Source organism: Chelonoidis abingdonii, chromosome 1 (genome assembly GCF_003597395.2).
Source record: "Chelonoidis abingdonii isolate Lonesome George chromosome 1, CheloAbing_2.0, whole genome shotgun sequence".
Classification (NCBI taxonomy): Eukaryota; Metazoa; Chordata; order Testudines; family Testudinidae; genus Chelonoidis; species Chelonoidis abingdonii.
In genome coordinates, this window is record NC_133769.1 from 15,322,636 (window position 1) to 15,342,516 (window position 19,881).

The 19,881-nt window shown below is 47.1% G+C and overlaps 1 protein-coding gene across 3 annotated transcripts in view; it reads right to left on the reverse strand.

Annotated features, from left to right (window-relative positions):
* UPF2 (UPF2 regulator of nonsense mediated mRNA decay) overlaps positions 1-1,555 on the reverse strand; it is a 158,205-nt gene extending 156,650 nt beyond the window's left edge. Inside the window, exon 1 of one of the 3 annotated variants that reach the window (XM_032798299.2) lies at positions 1,349-1,555. The gene's annotated coding sequence lies outside the window, so the exon portion shown is untranslated. Of the gene's footprint in view, positions 1-1,080; positions 1,119-1,348 lie in introns of those variants that run through there. The other 2 variants (XM_032798297.2, XM_032798298.2) reach the window with 2 other exon arrangements.
* Between the last annotated feature and the right edge of the window lie 18,326 nt (positions 1,556-19,881).

A 19,881-nucleotide genomic window follows, 5' to 3' on the forward strand; every position in this document is an offset into this window, starting at 1 on the left:
AATAATAGTGGTGTTTTGAGGCTTCATTAACTTATGTTTGTAAGCACTATGAAATCCAAGGATGAAAGTCCATATATAAATGTAAAATACTAAAGACTAGATTTTGTGTTTGATTAGAAGAAGAAAAAAAAGTTTTTTTCCCCAAATCTCTCTGTGCTGCTATGGGAAGTTATATATTAGTCATATGAAGGTTCCCATTACAAGTCCTTGTTCAGGTGTTCTCTAAAATGCTGGCTAAGCAAATTCAGGAATTATTTCTACAAATTAATCCCATTTTGATAAGGTACTTAAAAATGCAAACTGCAAACTCTGACAAATATTCCATGACAGCTGTATAAACAATTAGAATTAAACAAGTTTCAAGAATAATTCAAACGATCTGCATCAGTGAAATGCCACAATCATCCAGTCAAACCTAAACTCAAATCCTCAAAACAAACCAAAAGAGATGGAGGAAGGCAAAAATTCATAATTAAAACACAAGCATGAAAGAGGTGGGCTTGATCTAACGTTGGTGACTGAGTTTTACTTTCTATTCCGCCTACCTTATTAAAAAAAACTTTTTGCTGTCCTAATTCTATAGATGGGCCTCCTTTGCTAGGGTGAACAGAAAAAGAAAAGGCCTAAAAAACAGTCACTAGATGGAAAAAAAAAACATCTTTCCACACAAAAGTAAACAAACAACCCTCTCGCCTGCTCTAAATGTCACACACAAACCAATCTCCACCGCACATCATTGTTCAACTGAGAGTCCCCCCCTTTGTCTATCCCTTCAAATACCAAGCCGCCCCCCCGCCCTTTCTACTTGGCTGCCTGGCACCTCACCACTTCTGTCCCTCCACCTCCTTACCCCCTTACCACGCCAAGCCCTTCTGCCCCCTGGCCTCATCTCACTCTCCTCCACCCCAAACTCCACCCACCCAGCCCTTCCCCAACATTTCCCCCCTCTCCTTCCTCAAGGAAACCACAGAGCCAACTTCCCCTCGCATGTCCCCTAGCCCGCAGCGAGTTCCCTCCCGCTCACGGCCCCCCTCTACCCTGCGACCTTTCCACGCCCACCAGGCCCTTCCCCGCACTCACCTCTCCCCACGCTGAAGCCCGACCTCCTCTCCCCGCCCCGCCCCAGGCCCGTTCACCCCGGCCCCCTCCCCAGGCCCCACGCCCTAGGCGCTCTCCTCCAGGTAGCCCCACTCCCCTCCAGCCCTGCCCCCTCCCGGATGTCCCTGCAGGCCGCCCGCTCTCTGCCCCGACCCCACTCCTAGGAGCCCCCCACCCCCAAAAGCCTGCTCCGCCCCTCCATCCCGCCGCGGCCCCTCTCCCCCGCCCTCAGGCCGGCGGGGGCGGTTACCTCTGCCCGGTGTAAACATCGGCTCGGACTCTTCTAGCCCCTACTCCACCACCCGCTTCTGCCCCCTCCCCTTGCCCGCAGAGGACCCCGGGCTGCACTTCGCGCCGCCTGCCTGAAAACACTCCGCCGAGGCGGAGCGGCTCAGCCTGCTCCTGGCTGCAGGGGGAGGAAGCGAGTAGAGATCGGTCTAGCCGCTCTGCTGCGCCCCCAACAGCTTCGTTGGCGAGCGGCGGCTGCAGACAGGTACGTATCAGGCAGCGCGTGGGGCAGCCCCGAGCTGGGGCGGGGTCCTTACGGCAGGCGGCGGGCTAGCCCAGGCTGCTCTGAGTCTGGTTACTAGGAGCAGGAGGTTGTGAAGGCGGAAGTGGCCAGAGCGGGTGGGGGACAGGTGTAGGGATCCGGCCACCATCCTGCAGAGTAGGGAGCACTGCCCCTCCCAGCCCAGGGACATCAGCCACCTGTGGCTCTAAGCAGTGATGTTACCAGGTTATGATGTGACACATGACTTGTTTTGTGGGATGACATCACATTGCATCCTATTATGTCATAGGACCATGTGATGAGGTTTTGATGAGGCATGGTCTCCTATCATGTGTGATGCCCTCTTGGTATGCTTATGTCACATCAAGCACACTGTGGGTGGCACAGTGCAGTACGATTACGTTCATGGCACACTTCAGTGACATCTGTGGAGCATGATGTGCCCTCAAACTTCAAATGCACGACTACAGCATGGAAAATAACTGTCAAGGTGGTAGTTCTGCTGAAAGGGATCTGCAGTTTTTAGCAGATCACAAATGGAATATGTCAACAATGTGATGCAATTGCAAAAAACCTTCATATTTTGAGGTGTATATTTACAGGAATGTCATATATAAGCCACCGGAGAACATAAGAACCACATTGCCAGTAGGGATGTAAAATATTAAATGCTTAACTGAAAAGTAAGGCTACAAGTCTGTCATGGATTCCATGACTTTCCGTGACCTCCATGACTTCTGCAGCAGCTGGTGCGTCTGCACCAGTCAGACCAGCCACAGCTGGGCAGTCTTCGGCCACCATGCCTCCCTACTCCCATCCAGCAGAGTTTGGATCTGGGAGGGGGCATGGGATGGGGTATTTACCTGGGGGGCTACCCGGAAGTGGTGACATCCCCCTCCCTCAGCAGCTAGGCGGAAGTGTGGCCAGGCAGGTTCCTGGCCAATGCGAGCTGCAGAGCCAGCACTCTAGGTGGAGGCAGCATGCAGAGCTGCCTAGCCACACCTCTGCCTAGCAGCTGAGCGAGGGGGATGTTGCTGCTTCGGTGGAGCCCCACAGGTAAGAGCAGCCCAGCAGGGGTCCTGGGCTGTGCACCTCCGCCCACCTCCTTCCAGCACCAGTGCAGCCCAGACCCCACTGTATGGGGCTGGGCAGCAGTCCCAACTCCAGACCCTGATCCCTGTCGTCTTAACAATTAAACGGTTAACCAATATAATTTTAATAGTTTAAATGGGTACTTTTTAGAATGATATTTACATCCCTAATTGGTGGGTCAGACCAATTGTCTAGGTAGACCAGTATCCTGTCTGACAGTGGTCAATACTAGTTGCTTCAGAGGGAATGGCAATCATTGAGTGATCCATTCTTTGTCATCCAGTTCTATAGTCAGAGGCTATGGACACCCAGAGCATGAGGTTGCATCCCTGGACATCTTGACAGCCTTTATTGGACCTGTAACCAGGCAGCCTCACCCCCACAGCACCTCCCGCTGGCCACTTCAGGAATTAGCTCAATATTCCAGCTCAGAGCACCCTCTGCAGGCCAGTAATCCACCTGTCCCGGCTGGCCCCTGTGTCATGCCCTGGACCTGGTGTCCTTTTACATGGGGTTCTGCCCCCTGGCAGCAACCCCTTTTCCTTAGGGTTTCCCCTCCCTGGGAACCCCCCACCCTCTATCCCCACTTTACTTCAGTATTGGCTACTGCCAGTCATTGTCTAGCCCCACACCCTGGGGCAGACTGCAGTATCAGCCACTCATCATGAGCAAAGGGGTTTGGACCTGCTGCCTTGGCCTACCCCTCGGTTGCACCCTGCAACCCCAGTACCTCTTGGCCTAATCCTAGGCTGCAGCCTGGGGCTTTCCAGGCAGGAGCTCCCCAGCTCCGCTGCCGCTGCCTTTGCCCTGCCCTGCTCCACACTAGGTACCTTGTCTAGTTCCCAGCAGTCAGGCCCTTCTCCCTCTATAGCCAGAGGAAGACTCTTTTTGCTTTTGACTCCCCTGGCCTTCTTATACAGCCTTATTGCTCAGTTTGGGGTGTGGCCTCCAGCTGCAGCCACTCCCGCCATCAGCCCAGGCTTCTGGCTCCAGCTACAGCCCCCTCCTGGGCTATTTTAAGCTGCAAAGGGCAGGAGCAGGTAACCACCCCGCTGCAGGACCTATCCTCCATGGATTTATCTCATCATTGGCAATCCCTCAGTTCGAGGATGATCTCTACCACAGATTTACATATGGGTCCTGAGATAACTAATTCTTTTGGAACCCCATTATAGTTTGGGCCTTCACAACATCTCTTGGCCACAAGTTCTACAGATTGACTGTGCATTGTGTGAATAAGTCAATTGTAATTGTCACTCTCTACTTGGCACTGGTAAGGCCTCAGCTTCAGGATTGTGTCCAGTTCTGGCTACCACAATGATACTTTAAGAAAGAAGTGGACAAAGAGAATCCAAAGAAGAGCAAAAAAAATTATAAAAGGTTTAGAAAACCTGACCTATAAGGAAAATTTTAAAAAACCTGTCCAGGTTTAGTCTTGAGAAAAGAAAACTGAGTGGGGGAACCTCATAACAGTCTTCAGATATGTTAAGGGCAGCTATAACAGGACTGTGATCGATTGTTTTCCATGTCCTCTAAACGTAGGACAAGATGTAATGGGCTAATCTACAGCAAGGGAGATTTAGATTAAATATTAGGAAAATCTTTAAGATCTCTGGAATAGGCTTCCTGGGGAGGTTGTCGAATCCCTCTCATAGGAAGTTTTTAAAAACAGGTTGAACAAACACCTTACAGGTGTGCTCTAAGTGTACTAGGTTCTGCCACAGTGCAGGGAACTCGACTTGATGACTTCTCAAGGTCCCTTCCAATCGTATATTCTGTGCTGCTTGGGGTTTAGATGAGTAATAAAAATTAGGCCCTCGGCAGTTGTGTTCATTACGTATGCCATGCCACTTTGTGTATTATCACATATATAGCATTATATACTCCTGAAGGAATTCTGCATCAAAAAATTAAAAATTCTGTACACAATATTTTAAAATTTTGCATATTTTATTAGTCAAAATAACAGAATATAATCATGCCAGTTTCAATTTTTTTGGTAATTTATTTCAAAATACCTGTCAACAAGTTGTTACAGACAACACAAAAGATTCAAGAAATATTTTTTTGACAAATAGATTCCTTACTTGGCATATTAATACAGAACTTGATGTATCTTTGTTGACAGTATCTTCAACATTGAAATTAAATATTTAAGTTAAACAAAGACATTATACAAAAGTATTGTAATAACCTGGCCTAAGAGGGCGCTAGCATCCTTAAGGACTGTTTTGTGTCTGTCATGTCTTGTCCAAATTCAAGCTTCTATGTGTATTTAAGGTTTTTGGGTCACACTACAGTAGCGGGAGGGGGTTTGGTGAGTTAGCTGTATGTTAGCTGTAGCATAGCAGGTACTTAGCATAGGAAAGGGAGACAAAGGGTAAACTGTGTGTGTCGGGGTGAGTGTGTGTGTGTGTGTGTGTGTGTGTGTGTGTGCAGTAGTGTGTGTGTGTTTGTATGTGCTGGGTCATGCACATGGTTCACTAGCCAACATCCCTTTGTCTCCAAAGGTGGTATGCACACCCCCGTGCCAGGCACAGGTGGGAGTGCTGGGGGTGTGGGCAGTGATAGGTGGGAGCGAGCATGGGGGTGGTTCTGGCTCATCTGCAGGCAAAAATATTACGTCTATACATAACTAATACATTTGAAATGTGCAAAACTGGGAAAAGGAAGCATTTTGGAGGAAATCACAAATTCTGCATGAAGAAGAGAAAAATTGCAGGGTACATTACTTCTGCACAAATTCTGCCTTGCACCGCGGCTCAGAATTCCAGCAGAAGTAATTATAAATGTTATAATTTAAAATGGTCAGCATCATGATATCAGGGTTACTTTTTCTGAGCTGGAGGTGGGACTAAAGCATAAGGGAACATATTGGGTTTACCATTTGGTAGGAAAAATTTTTAACTAAAAAAGTTTGTGATTTGGAATCATTCAGTTGTGCACACTGTTAGCCTATGTAATCACGTTACTGTCACTTCTGTCCTCTCTTACTTTTTTCCCTATTACTTGTTCCCTCAATTGTGTTTTGGCTTTAATCAGATGGCAAACTCTTTGGAGCACTGATCATATCTACTTACAACACCTAACATACTCAGATTCCAATCTTGACTGGGACCCTTTAGTCATTACTATGATAAAAAAGGATAAATTAGGAACAGTAATAGTAATAATATAATGATTTCAGTGTTGTTGTAACCATGTTAGAAGAGCTCTCTGTAGCTTGAAAGCTTGTATCTTCCACCAACAGAATTTGGTCCAATAAAATATATTACTTCACCTGCGTTGTCTCTCTCGCAAGTGTATAACTTCAGAACACTAAATTGCATCATAGAATTTGATGATTATTTTGTGTATTTCCTTTCAGTGTGGGTCTTTGCTTATTTTCATTTAACATAATAAAATAATAGTAAAATAATTAATTGCAAGTATTTGGAGTTCCCAGCCTATTTGACTATGAGTCATTAAAAAGATCCTTGTATCCCAGTCCTGTTACCTTGCTACACTACTGCTTTGCACTTCCATTGCAAAATCTGTCTGAGCATCTCAAACCATTTTACAAATATTAATTTAGAAGCACAACAACTCTGAGTTATCCTGAAAGGTTCACAATCCTCGGTGAGCCTGGGCCGTATTATTGGTTGGTGACTAAAGTCATAAGCATATTTCTCCAGTTTTGGGGTAGAGATTGGCCCAAGCCGCAAGATTCAGATCTGGAATTTGAACTACCCGAAGTTTACAAAAGTTTGAATCCAGGAGTTTGCCTCAGTTCGCTATACAGATAGGGCCAGTGGTGCAGTTAGGATCCTGGTTCTTGTTGCAAGCAGTATCAGGGTCTTGGTCTGAGCCCTTCTTTACTTTTGAATGTTATAACACAATTTTCATATAGCTCTTCATTTATGGTAATCCACATGAGAAAATACTTGATCACAAAGTCACTTGCTGACTATGGAATGGCTTGAACAGCCGTAACAAGGCTATTCTGCTTTTAAAGCTGCTCTTTATCCAAAAGCAAGAGTCAGCTCGTATTTAAAAGACTGTTTAATGATGCAGTGTACATTGCCAACTTTTACAGGACCAAACAAGTTTTTTCTGAGAGGAGCTCTATCTCCACCTGGGCAGTTCCAGAAGTGTCCAAAATCCTGGTGAATTTCAATAATTAATGTTTGAGACTGTACTTCATAAGTGCTGATATTATTTATAAATATTACAGCAGTTTCCCTGCTAGTCATAGACGTGACCTCACTTGATCTCCAAAACGAGAACTGCTTGCCTGATTAGAGTGGATTTACCAAAAGACAGATGATCCAGACACTGTTCAGACAAAATGGTATTCCAGCACAGAAGTCAAAACATATTATGCTGGTTGTGACTAGTTCATGCCAAGGTCCCTAGTCCTCACTGAACACTGACAAATGCATAGCTGGAAACCAGTCTGGCTCACCTGTGTTTTATCATTATTAAAATAGATGTTAAGTTTATAAGAATGTGTTCGTGTTTCTCCTTTTGAAATGCTTGTGAGTTGCTGGATGCATTAATCTCACTTATAATATCTGTATCCCACTTTATAAGGTAATATTTAAGTGACTGTAATAGTGTTTGCTATGAAACTGTAAATCCCCAGAGTCAGGAGAGAAGCATTATCAAGTGAGAAATGCTAGTTTACCATAAGAGGTGTCATCTCCTGTCCAACAAAAGATGACCTATAGACATCAGTCAAGCCATTGTGGACCATCAGTGGACAAAAGACTTTGTTGATTGCTCCCCCTAGACCCATAAAGAGAAGATGTGCATAAATTCTTGTCCCATCACAGCTTGAGCTCTGAGGACAGGGAATAAAAATCCCTGTCAACAAGAAATTGTTATCTTGGTGCTGTTTGGACTTCAGGGAGTAGGGGAGAAGACCCCTGCTGTTTATCTTGGATTGAGGCTAAAGAACATATAGAGCTTACACATTACAGCAGCTTCTATCACTTTTTGGACTCTAATACTGAAACTCATTTGTGTGTGCATGTTAACCGGCTTTAACATTATAAATAATGGTCTGATTTCTTTTTCCTAGTTAATAAATCTTTAGGTAGTTTCTCATAGGATTGGCTTCAAGTGTTGTCTTTTGGTTTGAGATCTGAGGTGCACTTGACCTAGGGTAAGTGACTGGTCCTTTGGGACTGGGAGTGTCAAGGTTTCTTTCCCCACCCTGAACTTTAGGGTACAGATGTCGGGGACCTGCATGGACACTTCTAAGCCTAATTACTAGCTTAGATCTGGTAACCCTGCCACCACCCAGAATTTCAGTGTCTGGGGCACTCTCTGTTTCCCCCTTGGTTGCCTTGAGGGACTTCACCAATTCCCTGGTGAACACAGATCCAAACCCCTTGGATCTTAAAACAAGGAGAAATTAACCATCCCCCCTCCTTTCCCCCCACCAATCCCTGGTGAGTCCAGATCCAATCTCCTTGGATCTTAAATACAAGGAAAAATCAATTCCCGGGTTCTTAAAAAGAAAGCTTTTGAATTAAAGAAAGAAAAGGTAAAAGTTATTCTGTAAATAATCAGGATTGAAAAATGCTTTACTAGGGTAATCAGATTCCTTATTACACAGAGGGACTACCCTAGCCTGAAGGTTCAAAGTTACAGGCAATACAGAGGTAAAATCTCTTCCAGCAAAAAGAACATATTACATAGTTGAGAACAAACAATATTATAGACTAATCACGCCTGGCTGGGCTAAATTAACTCAAAGTTGAAATATGTTAAGACTGATTCAGAAAGATTGAGAGCCTGGAATTGATGTCGCCTGTCCCTACTCGAGAGCGAAACAACACATCACAGAGCACAAACAAAGACTTCTCTCACAAGATTTGGAAAGTATCTTGTCCCCCTAGTTGGTCTCTGGGTCAGGTATCAGCCAGGTTTACGAGCTTCTTAATCTTTTACAGGTAAAGAGACATTAACCCTATACTATCTTGTTTATGACAGGAGTAACCTGAAAATTGTGATTTTGTGTGAAGGGACTATTCACAAAGGCTAGGCTTAACTGAGCATGGCAGTATGACCAAGAGTACCCAAGAAACTGTTCTGTGACTCATGTGTTAAGGCGTTGTAGTGCTCTGAGGTAGTATCCATTGATACTGTAGTTGGTGAAACTCTATAGTAATAAATCATGACCTTGCAGAGGTTTGTGATTTGTCCCTGCTTTTTTAACAGGTCTGTTCCATTAGGAACGCTACTTCAGACAGCATTAACACTGTGTATTGGTACTGTTCTTCACTGAAGCTTGCAGCTTGAGCCAGCGCGCAGAAGGCTCTGGATGGGGATCCACTTCGTGCAAACAAAAATCTGAGCGATAGGCAGTTGAAAAGTAGGACAGTAGCTTGATAATCCACGGTAAGGCAGCGTTTATAATCACGTGGTGTAACAGACTTACAATGGTGTCATATCCAGTCAGGAATTTGGGCCTGTATTCTAGATGGTGCTACGATTTAGGGGAAAGGCAAGCGAGCAGGCAGACCACCTAACGAAGCGGGCTAGGACACGCAGATTCGCGGGAAGCCTTTTGTTCTTAGCAAACACAAGGGAAGATGTTTCAGGTATTTCCTATGTGTAGTTATCATTTACACTAACTCCAGGTCAGATATGTTTTGAACCCTAATTGTTAGAGATCCAGCCGATTGAATCTTCCAACGCAGTCGCTTTGATGATATAAAGAGCGCGTTACATCACGCTGTTGTAACTTGTTTGTTCTTCGAGATTTGGTTGCTTCATGATCCATTAATTAGGCTGCGTCAGCGCGCCGCGTGCATAGCTCGTCGGAAGATTTAACCCTAGCAACACTCAGTGGGGTCGGACTAGGGCTGCCACCTGCAGTGGCGCCTGTTGCCAGTATGCGCTGATATATACCCTCCTGCCGACCCATGGCCCTTGCAGTGTTCCTGTTCTTGCCGGGCTAACTTCGAGAGAGGGGAAGGAGGGCGGTTGGAATTGATTAGGAGATAGTGAGCACACACATCGCTTGATGGAACAAACAGTTAACAAAGGTGAGTACCGCAGTTTTTCTTCTTCGAGTGCTTGCTCATTCATTCCAATTAGAGTGATTCCCAACCTGACCTAGGCGGTGGGGTTGGACGTGAGATGTTGCAGAAGGCAAAACTGCTGAGCCAAAGGCTGCATCATCTCTGGACTGTTGAACCAGAGCGTAATGAGAGGCAAAGGTGTGGACCAAGGACCAGGTAGCTGCGCGACATATCTCCTGGATGGATGCATGAGCCAGGAAGGCGCCAGATGAAGCCTGAGCTCTGGTAGAATGAGCGGTGAGGTGGCTCGAGGGAACATGAGCCAAGTCATAACAAGTATGGATGCACGCTGTCACTCAAGATGAGATCCTCTAGGAGGAGACAGGTAGGCCCTTCATTCGGTCTGCCACTGCGACGAAGAGTTGGGGCATTTTACGAAAGGGTTTTATGCGCTCGATATAAAATACGAGCGCTCTACGGATGTCTAGGGAGTGCAATTGTTGCTCCCGTCGTGATGAATGTGGCTTTGGGAAGAAGACCGGAAGGAAGATATCCTGGTTTACATGAAAGGCCGAAACCACTTTAGGAAGGAACACAATATACGGTGGGTCCACCGTGACAGCCCGAAGTTCGGAGACTCGTCTGGCCAATGTAATGGCTACAAGGAAAGCTGTCTTCCAGGACAGGTATAGTAGCGAGCAGGTTGCTATCAGCTCGAATGGGGTAGACATGAGTCTGCTTAGAACCAGGTAGAGGTCCCAGGTTGGGGCGGGGTATCGTACTTGGGGGTATAGGCGCTCCAAGCCCTTGAGGAACCTAGAAACCATAGAGTGAAAGAACACGGAGCGGCCACTCTCTCCTGGGTGGAAGGTAGAGATGGCCACCAAGTGCACCCTCAATGATGATATCACTAGGCCCTGCTGTTTGAGATACCAGAAGTAGTCCAAGATGGTGGGGATCGAGGCCTTGGTGGGAGTGACATTCTGCGTTTCGCACCAGCAGGAGAAACGCTTCCACTTGGCCAGATATGTTGACCGAGTGGAAGGTTTCCTGCTACCCAGGAGTACTTGTACTGAGGCAGAGCAACGTAACTCGGACTGGCTTAACCATGCAGCAGCCATGCTGTAAGGTGAAGGGACTGCAGGTCTGGGTGGTGAAGTCTGCTGTGGTCCTGAGTTACGAGATCTGGGCGAAGAGGCAGGGTAATTGGGTTGGCTATCGACAGGTCAAGCAGCATGGTGTACCAGTGCTGCCTGGGCCACACTGGAGCAATCATGATCAAATGAGCTCTGTCCCTGTGGAGCTTTATCAGGACCCTGTGAACCAGCGGGAACGGTGGAAAGGCGTAAAGCAGTTGGCTCGTCCATGGCATCAGGAAAATGTCCGAGATCGAGCCCGGGAAGAGACCTTGGAAGGAGCAGAACATCTGGCATTTTCTGTTCTCGTGGGAAACTAAAAGGTTTATACGAGAAAAGCCCCACTTCCGGAAAACAGAATGAATAATGTCTGGATGAATTGACCGCTCGTGGGACAGGAAGGATCTGCTGAGTCAATCCGCCAGAGTGTTCCGAATGCCTGGGAGAAAAGACGCTACCAGGTCTATTGAGTGGGCTATACAGAAGTCCCAAAGCTGGATGGCTTCCTGACAAAGGGGGGAGGACTGTGCCCCTCCCTGCTTGTTTATGTAATACATGGCCGTTGTGTTGTCTGTGAACACTGAGACACAGCGGCCTTGTAAGTGCTGTTGAAACGCCTGGCATGCAAGGTGGACTAATCTCAGCTCTTGGACATTGATGTGCAAGGCCAGCTCCTGAGATGACCAAAGGCCTTGAGTGCGAAGATGTCCGAGGTGGGCACCCCAGCCAAGAGATAAAGCGTCCATCGTCAGGGCCATGGAAGGCTGGGATGGATGGAATGGTATCCCTGCACACACCAGGGAGGGCGTTAGCCACCAGTCGAAGGAGCCTAAGATGCTTCGGGGAATGGTGACTATCATGTCTATGGCGTCTCTGCCCGGGTGGTATACCGAGTTGAGCCAAGATTGGAGGGGATGGAGGCGTAGCCTGGCGTGTTTGGTCATGAACGTGCAAGCAGCCATGTGACCCAATAGACTGAGACAAGTGCGAGCTGAAGTCGTTGGGAAGTTTTGTAGGCTTTGGATAATTGTTACCATTGCCTGAAACCGAGTCGGTGGTAAGCAGGCTCTGGCAAGATTGGAGTCCAAGATGGCTCCAATGAAAGATGGCCCCAATGAAGTCTATCCTCTGTGTGAGAACCAGAGTGGCTTTCTCAGTATTGATCATCAGGTCTAGACGTATGAATAGGTCCTTGACGATGCCTACATGATGGGTGACTTGTGTCTCAGAGGACCCTCTGATGATCCAATTGTCGAGATACGGAAAGATGTGTATCCGGCAGCGGCGGAGGGAGGTGGCGACTACAGCCATGCACTTTGTGAATACTCTCAGTGCTATAGAGATGCCAAACAGTAGGACCGTAAACTGGAAATGCTGACGGTTGGCTACAAATTGGAGGTACCGCCTGTGTGGAGGATAAATGGCGATGTGAAAATACGTGTCCTTCATGTCGAGGGCGGCATACCAGTCTCCGGGATCCAAGGATGGGATGATGGTCCCCAGGGATACCATGCGGAACTTTAACTTTATCATGAATTTGTTGTGTTCTTGCAGGTCTAGGATAGGTCTGAGACCTCCCTTCGCCTTGGGGATTAGGAAATAGCGGGAGTAGAACCCCTTCTCCCTTTTGTCTTCTGGTACTTCCTCTATGGCTCCCATGGTAAGGAGCATGCACACCTCTTGTATGAGGAATTGCTCGTGAGAGGGGTCCCTGAAGAGGGACGAGGGTGGGGGTTGGAAAGGAGGGGGCGAAACAAACTGGAGGTGGTACCCAAGTTCCACCGTGCATAGGACCCAATGATCTGAAGTTAGCTGGAACCACGCAGGGAGGAAAAAGGAGAGGCAGTTGGAAAAGGGAAGTAAAGAATCCTGGAAAGGAACTGGTATGCCGTCCTCAGGCGCACCTTCAAAAGTTTGGCTTTGGCCTCATAAGTGGTTTCGAGGGACCTTGATTCTGGCCCCCTTGGGGTCCAGACCGCCATCTATGATTGCCTTGGCCGCGTCCTCTGCCAAAGTCCTGTCCCGGTCTAGGCGGGGGATAAGGGCGGTGAGGCTGGGGATGGAAGGACCTGTGCTGAGTCACCGGGATGTGCATCCCAAGGGAGCGCATGATGACCCTGTTGTCCTTACGGCTCTGCAGCCTGGGGTCAGTCTTTTCAGAGAATAGGCCTTGACCATCAAAGTGCAGGTCCTGTATGGTGGTTTGTAACTCAAGTGGAAGGCCTGAGACCTGAAGCCATGATATCCGCCTCATGGAGACACCTGAAGCCAGGGTTCTGGCTGCGGAGTCAGCTGCGTCCAGGGAGGCCTGGAGAGAAGTTCTCGTCACCTCCTTCCCTTCTTCCAAAAGGGCAGCAAACTCTGGGTGGGAGTCTTGGAGAATGAACTCCTTGAATTTCTCCACTGCCATCCAGGTGTTATAATTGTACCGGCTGAGCAGGGCTTGCTGGTTTGCCACCCTGAATTGGAGGCCCCCAGTAGAATATACCTTGCGGCCCAATAAGTCCATGTGCCTAGCCTCCTTTGATTTTGGAGCAGGAGCTTGCTGGCCATGGCGTTCCCTTTCATTGACTGATTGCATGACAAGGGAGCAGGGAGGAGCGTGCACGTACAGGTACTCATACCCCTTAGAGGGTACCATGTACTTCCGCTCAACTCCCCTGACCGTGGGTGTAATAGATGCTGGAGATTGCCAGATGGTATCGGCGTTTGCTTGTATCACACAGATAAACGGCAAGGCCACTCTTGTGGGGGTGTCAGCTGACAGGATATCCACCACCGGGTCCTCTATCTCTGGGACCTCCTCCACCTGAAGATTCATATTCAGGGCCACCCGCCTCAGGAGGACCTGATGTGCCCGCAAGTCAATTGGAGGAGGGCCTGAGGAGGATGTCCCTGCCACCGCTTCATCTGGAGAGGAGGAAGAGGAAAAGCCAGGGACAAGAGGGTCCTGCATGGGCTCCTGTTCTTGAACAACGTCAGTCTCGGGTGGAACTTGAGACACTGCCGGCTGAATGACAGCCTCCTCTGTAACCGCGGGAGGGGGCAGCTGACTGTTGCCTCCAGCATCCAGTGTTCCAATGGTGTGGAGCGGGATGGCATTGGAGGCGCACCTTGGGCTTGATGGTATGCCCAAGGAGTTCAGAATGACCACTGATGGGGTCCCTGTTCCTGGGTCTGGGTCTCTTGAAAGACACGGCCGGGCACATTTGAGTCACGGTCCTGTGCATAGAAAGCACTGTCCGTGTGAGAAGACACAGATGTGTGACGAGATGGCCAAAGAGGTGCTGAAAATCCCTGGGAAGGGTCTCGATCTCTAAACGACCTTTCCCTATGTGGCACCGGAGAGCGGTACCGGTTGCCATACTGGTACCGGGAACAAGACCGGGACCTGCAACCGGAACAGTGCCGGGAGGTCGACCAGGATCTGGAGGCTCGATGTCTAACGCGGCTGCGAGAGGCGCGGTGCCGGGAATGGTACCAGGAGCTGGATCGGTGCCGAGAGTAGCGGGCTGGCAAACAGGACCCTGAGTGGTGCTCCCAGTGCGACCAGTACCGAGATGGAGAGCGGTGCCAGGACTGCGAGCGGCATCGGGACCGGGATCGGTGACGGGACCGAGAGCATAGGTGGGACCGTGATCACGATTGGTGCCTCTTGATGGTGCCGACAGAGGGTGGCCTCAGGAGGGCAGGCTTGCCATCGATTGAATGACACTCACCAGCGGTGCCGGGGGTTGAGGCAGCGCGGACTCCATCAGGGCGATCAGCTCCCTCGCTGTAGAAAAGGTCTCCAGCGTGGAGGGAATTGTGAGCTCAACCACGGCGTGCGCCGGGAAGCTTTCAGGCACCGGACTCGACGGCCCTTGCGGGACCGGACTTGACGGTGCTAAAGCTGTCGGTGCTGCAGCAGGTGTCAGTGCCAGGCGGTCCGACTTAGGCGGGTGCTCCAACTGCGGTGCAGGTGGCACGGAAGACGCAGGAGTCATGCTTCTTAACCCGTGGAGAGAGGGAACGGTGCCGAGCAGATGACAGTGCCGGCGACGGTCGGTGCCGAGGGGCCTTAGCGGTACCGGCTCGATCCAGTGCTGAAGAGACACTTCTGCTTGATACAGACTGTCCAGCGCTCAGTGCCGAGGGCGGAGGAGTAACAGCTACCTCCATCAGGAGCTGTTTCAGACGAAAGTCCCGCTCCTTCTTCGTCCTGGGCTTAAAGGCCTTACAGATCCGGCACTTATCCGAGAGGTGGGATTCCCCGAGGCACTTAAGGCAAGAGTCGTGGGGATCTCCCATTGGCATCGGCCTGTGGCAGGTCGAGCACGGTTTGAAGCCTGGTGAACCGGGCATGGGGCCCGGTACCGGGTGTGGGGAAGGGGCTAATCTCCGAACCCCTGTCAACCATATACACTAACTATAACAAAGAATGAATAAAACTAACTATAACTATAGAATTTACAACTATATACACGAGAATTAATAAAAGAACTGCGAGTCGCTAGGGAGGTGGAGATCAGCTAAGCCGCGCACCACTGTTCCAGTGACCAACACGGGCGGTAAGAAGGAACTGTAGGGCCGTTGGGACGGCAGGGGTATATATCCAGCGCCATAGTGGCGCCACTCCAGGGGGCGCCCAGCCGACCCACCGAGTGTTGCTAGGGTAAAAATCTTCTGACGAGCATGCACACGGCACGCGCACACCTAATTGGAATCGATATTAGCAAGCACTCGAAGAAGAACTACATTTTCCTTGACCCTCCTAGAATGTTGTAAGCCATCCCCTCACAGGTATATAAAGGATGGGGCGTCACTAGTCAGTCAGTGAGATATAAGAATGAACTGAGTGAGAGCCCAGCTGCGATATTGTGAACCTTGTTTTATTGTGTAATTGTGAAAGTGTATTTGTGTTTTAAGTCTTGAAGAGTGTAAGTAATTGAAAAAGGACATATTTAATGAGATGCCAGAAATAGTTATCAAACCCCTACTACTTTGATGAGAAGCTGCCTTGATTTTGTTGTGGCTTTCAGAGACAATGGATTTGAAGATGCCATCACTGCTGACAAAGAAAGGGCGGAAAACTTAACCTGTCTTCAAAGAAACTCGTATTCACTGGAAGAAGAGAAAGTTTGGTTACAAGGGCAGAGATGAAGTGATGGGAAGCTCAGAAGAAAAATTCAAGAGGGTTTTGGGATTTTTTGCTCACTCGTTGACACTGCTCAAGTGTCCATCAAAGAAAGGTTTGGACAAATGAAGCACCATGAAAAGACCTGGGAGGGTTTGTATGACATTAGTAAGCTGCTAGCAAACAAGAAAACACTCTTGAACAATTGTACAGACCTTCATCGGACACTGACACATGCAGAATGTTCAGATATCAATGATAAAGACCTGTATGTCAGTTTGAACAACATCCATCAGATTTTGCAACATAGGAAGCACACTTCACTCCCAGTTCTCCAATTCATTCATGATGCAGAACTGAAGAACACTTTTCCTAAGGTGAGGATTCTGCTCACACTGCCAGTCACAGTCGTGAGTGGTGAGCACAGCTTTTCAGAGTTCAGGCTCATTAAAACATATCTTTCATCAATGATGGCCAATTAGAGACTGACATTGCTTGCTATTTTATTGTTTGAACATGCCATTGGCCAGTCTTTGGATCTCTCTGATTCTGCGCTTCAGTTCGCAAGGGCAAAGGCAAGACAAGCAACCTTTTGAACTAAAGGATTACGGTTAACATTCTAAGGCTGTTACCTACTGTAACATTATTTACCCAGTGTTGGTGCACAGTTCAATATTTTGCTGTTAATAGATTTCAGTTATTCTTAAAATTAACAAGTTTCTGTAAGCTTAGAGGACTCATGCTTTTTTTATTTGCTTATATATGGCATGAATAAATACAGCTTTACAGATCCTAATGTGCAAATTTATCATCTTATATGACAGGGATAAATTATGCAAGCAAATTGTGCATCAAAGTCGTGAAATGGGCTACAAATCTAATAAAAAATAAGGTATTCAAAAATTTAGATAAATGGAAGATGCTCCTCGCCTGTGGTGCCATTTGGTTTAGGGCCAGCCCTGCCTGTTCTTTTTGCAGAATGATTTGACTGTGTTGCTGCCTTTTCAACATGAGGAAAATGTGCTGTCATTAGAACTCCTGAGTAGAAATAACAACCCTCTCCTTAGTCCATTATAAGGGGATAGTGGTTTATGGGCAGATACATTCTAACTGAATGGGAATTTTATCCAATAGCTTTTATTCCTGAATTTTATGGGTAGCTCAGCAAGTACCTTGCAAGAGAGGAGAAAGACTATTTATGAAAACTACACCACAGAGAGAGATCCTCTTGGGGGGCTGAGGGGTGGAGGTAGGGAGATGGGCATGGACTGGCTTGTCAGTGTTGAATCTCTAACTGCAAAACAGTAGCATGGCCTTGTGCAAAAGTAGGGGAAGCAACAAAAGTCAAATTTGGCATTTCCAGGCTATGAGCAGTTTTCATCAGAGTGCTAGATGATAAAGCAGACAGTGCATAACTTTCAGGATTTCAGGACTCCAGGGTACGGCAACTCAACCAAATCTCTTCACCTTGGAATCTGAGAAAGACTTTCCAATGGACAAAGGGTAACAAATTCAGAGATCTTTAAGGCCGGAAGGAACCGTTGTGATCATCTAGTTTGAATGCCTATATAACACAGGCCATAGGACTTCCCTGAATTACTTCTTTATTCAGGTCCAATAGCTGTGTTTGAACTACTAGAGCATATCTTTTAGAAAAGCATCCAATCTTGATTTAATCATTTCCAGTGATGGAGAACCCACCACAGCCCACAGTAAGTTGTTCCAATGGTTGATTACCCTCACTGCTAAAATTTGCATCTTATTTCCAGTCTGAATTTGTCTAGCTTCAATTTTAAGCCACTTGATCTTGTTTTACCTCTGTCTACTAGACTGAAGAACTCTTTGTCCAATTTCTGTTCCCCATGTAGATACTTGTAGACTGTGACTAAATCACCACTTAACCATCTCTTTGATAAGCTAAATAGATTGAGCTTCTTGAGGCTTTCAGTATTAAGCATGTTTTCCAATCTTAATGGCTAGTATGATTAAACCGTTTTTAGTTTTTCAATATCTTTCTTGGAGTGTAGTCCCTGGAACTGACACAGTATTCTAGTACCAATCACATCAATGCCACATACAAAGGTCATATACGCTTCTTAGATCTACTTGATATTCTTTGTTCATACATCCCAGGGTTGCATTAGCCTTTTTATCAACAGAATTGCACTGGAAATTCATGTTCAGATGATTATCCACCTTGATCCCCAAGTCTTTTTATAGTCACTGCTTCTAAGCATAGTTTCCCATCCTGTAAATATGGCTTATATTCTTTATTCCTAGATATATGACCTTATATTTGGAAAAATATTAAAATATATATTGTTTGCTTGTGTCCATCTTACAAAGTGATCAAGAATCCAGGGTGATCAGTCCTGTTCATTATTTACTATTCCCCCAATCTTTGTGTCATCTGCACTTTTTATCAGTAATGATTTTATGTTTTCTTCCAGATCATTAATAAAAATGTTAAATAGCACAGGGCCAAGAACCAGCCCTGGGGGACGCCACAATAAAAATACCTACTCAGTGATGATTCCCCATTTACAATTCCATCTGAGGACCTGTAACGACGCTGCCTTTGGTGAGACACAACTGAGAGTACCAATTCAGGAGAAATTGCTCAGAGCAGGGCAGTTATAGCCCAAGCCTGGGGTTTTTCTACCTTTAAGGCACACCAAACCAGCCAGACAGAGAGAACTTTGGTTTTACCCCACTGGCTAACCATAAGTCATACAAGCAATTCCCTTAGACACTCCAGTTTTCCGGTATCACCACCAGTGCCACTTGTTATGGGAATGAATCACAGTGCAATAGGAAGCAGCTGCAACCTAAATCCCTGCTCTGAAGGCAGAGGGACATGGGTCCTCACCCAGAGAGAGGCGACAGCTAGGGGCCAGGGACCTGAGAGGGCATTCCTGGAGTTGACCACAAAGAGGGGGTTAAAGGTGCAATTACCCTGAAACTGTGACATCCTATTTTGTACTTTATCTGTTAGAGTGTGGATCTATAAGCATTCAAGATCACTTGCTCCTGGGTAGTTAGTGACTTTGAAACAGGTAATGCCATTATTTTACACATAGTGCCATTCCCCCTTAGGAAGGTCATTGAACAGGACAGTCCTCTTTTGGGTGGTTTGTCCCCCATCCAGTACTGGGACAAAACTGGGTGTGGTTTTGTTCAGTGTCAGACAGAGGGTGCCATTTTTAAGAGTGCACTGCACTGCCCTCTTTGGCATGACCTTAAACACACTACACATGTAAAGTCAAGCCAGCAGGGGTTGCGTGGCGTGTAAAGATGATGCCCCTATGCGGTGTGACTTCACACAATCCTTATGTCCTCCCCTACTATGCTGACTTTTGTGGATTTCAGTGGTGTTTTGATTTTCTATGTGCCATGATGCTCAGTGTTGCAAAGTCTAAATCCCTTTGTGGATCTGGGCATGATGACCTGAGAATATACAGGGTACAAGCTGCCTGCAATATCTAAATATCAACCAGCTGATGATGGTTTTCTGGTTCTTACTGGCAGAGAGTCCTGCATTATCTGTCTATGCTCTTAAAAAAAAATGGGCCACATTTACAGAGCTTCTGAAACTTTGGTGTCCTTTTTGTGTGCTGGCTAAGAATACTTAAATAAAATAGCTACATTTTCCTCACATTAAATATTAATAAATAATCAAAGTAAAGTATTGAGTGTGCAAATCGTCTACTGACATTCAAATCTCCTTGCAGCCCGGTGCTCTTGCATGGTCTCTCTCTCTCCCTCCATAACCACATTAAACCTGACCCTGGCTTAAAACTGGCAACTCTGTCAGAAGGGAAGAAAGAGCGAAAGAGGAGGAAACCAACTGGGGTAATGATGATTATAATAATCTTATCTTTGCATAATACCTCTCATTCTAATGTATTTTCTTAA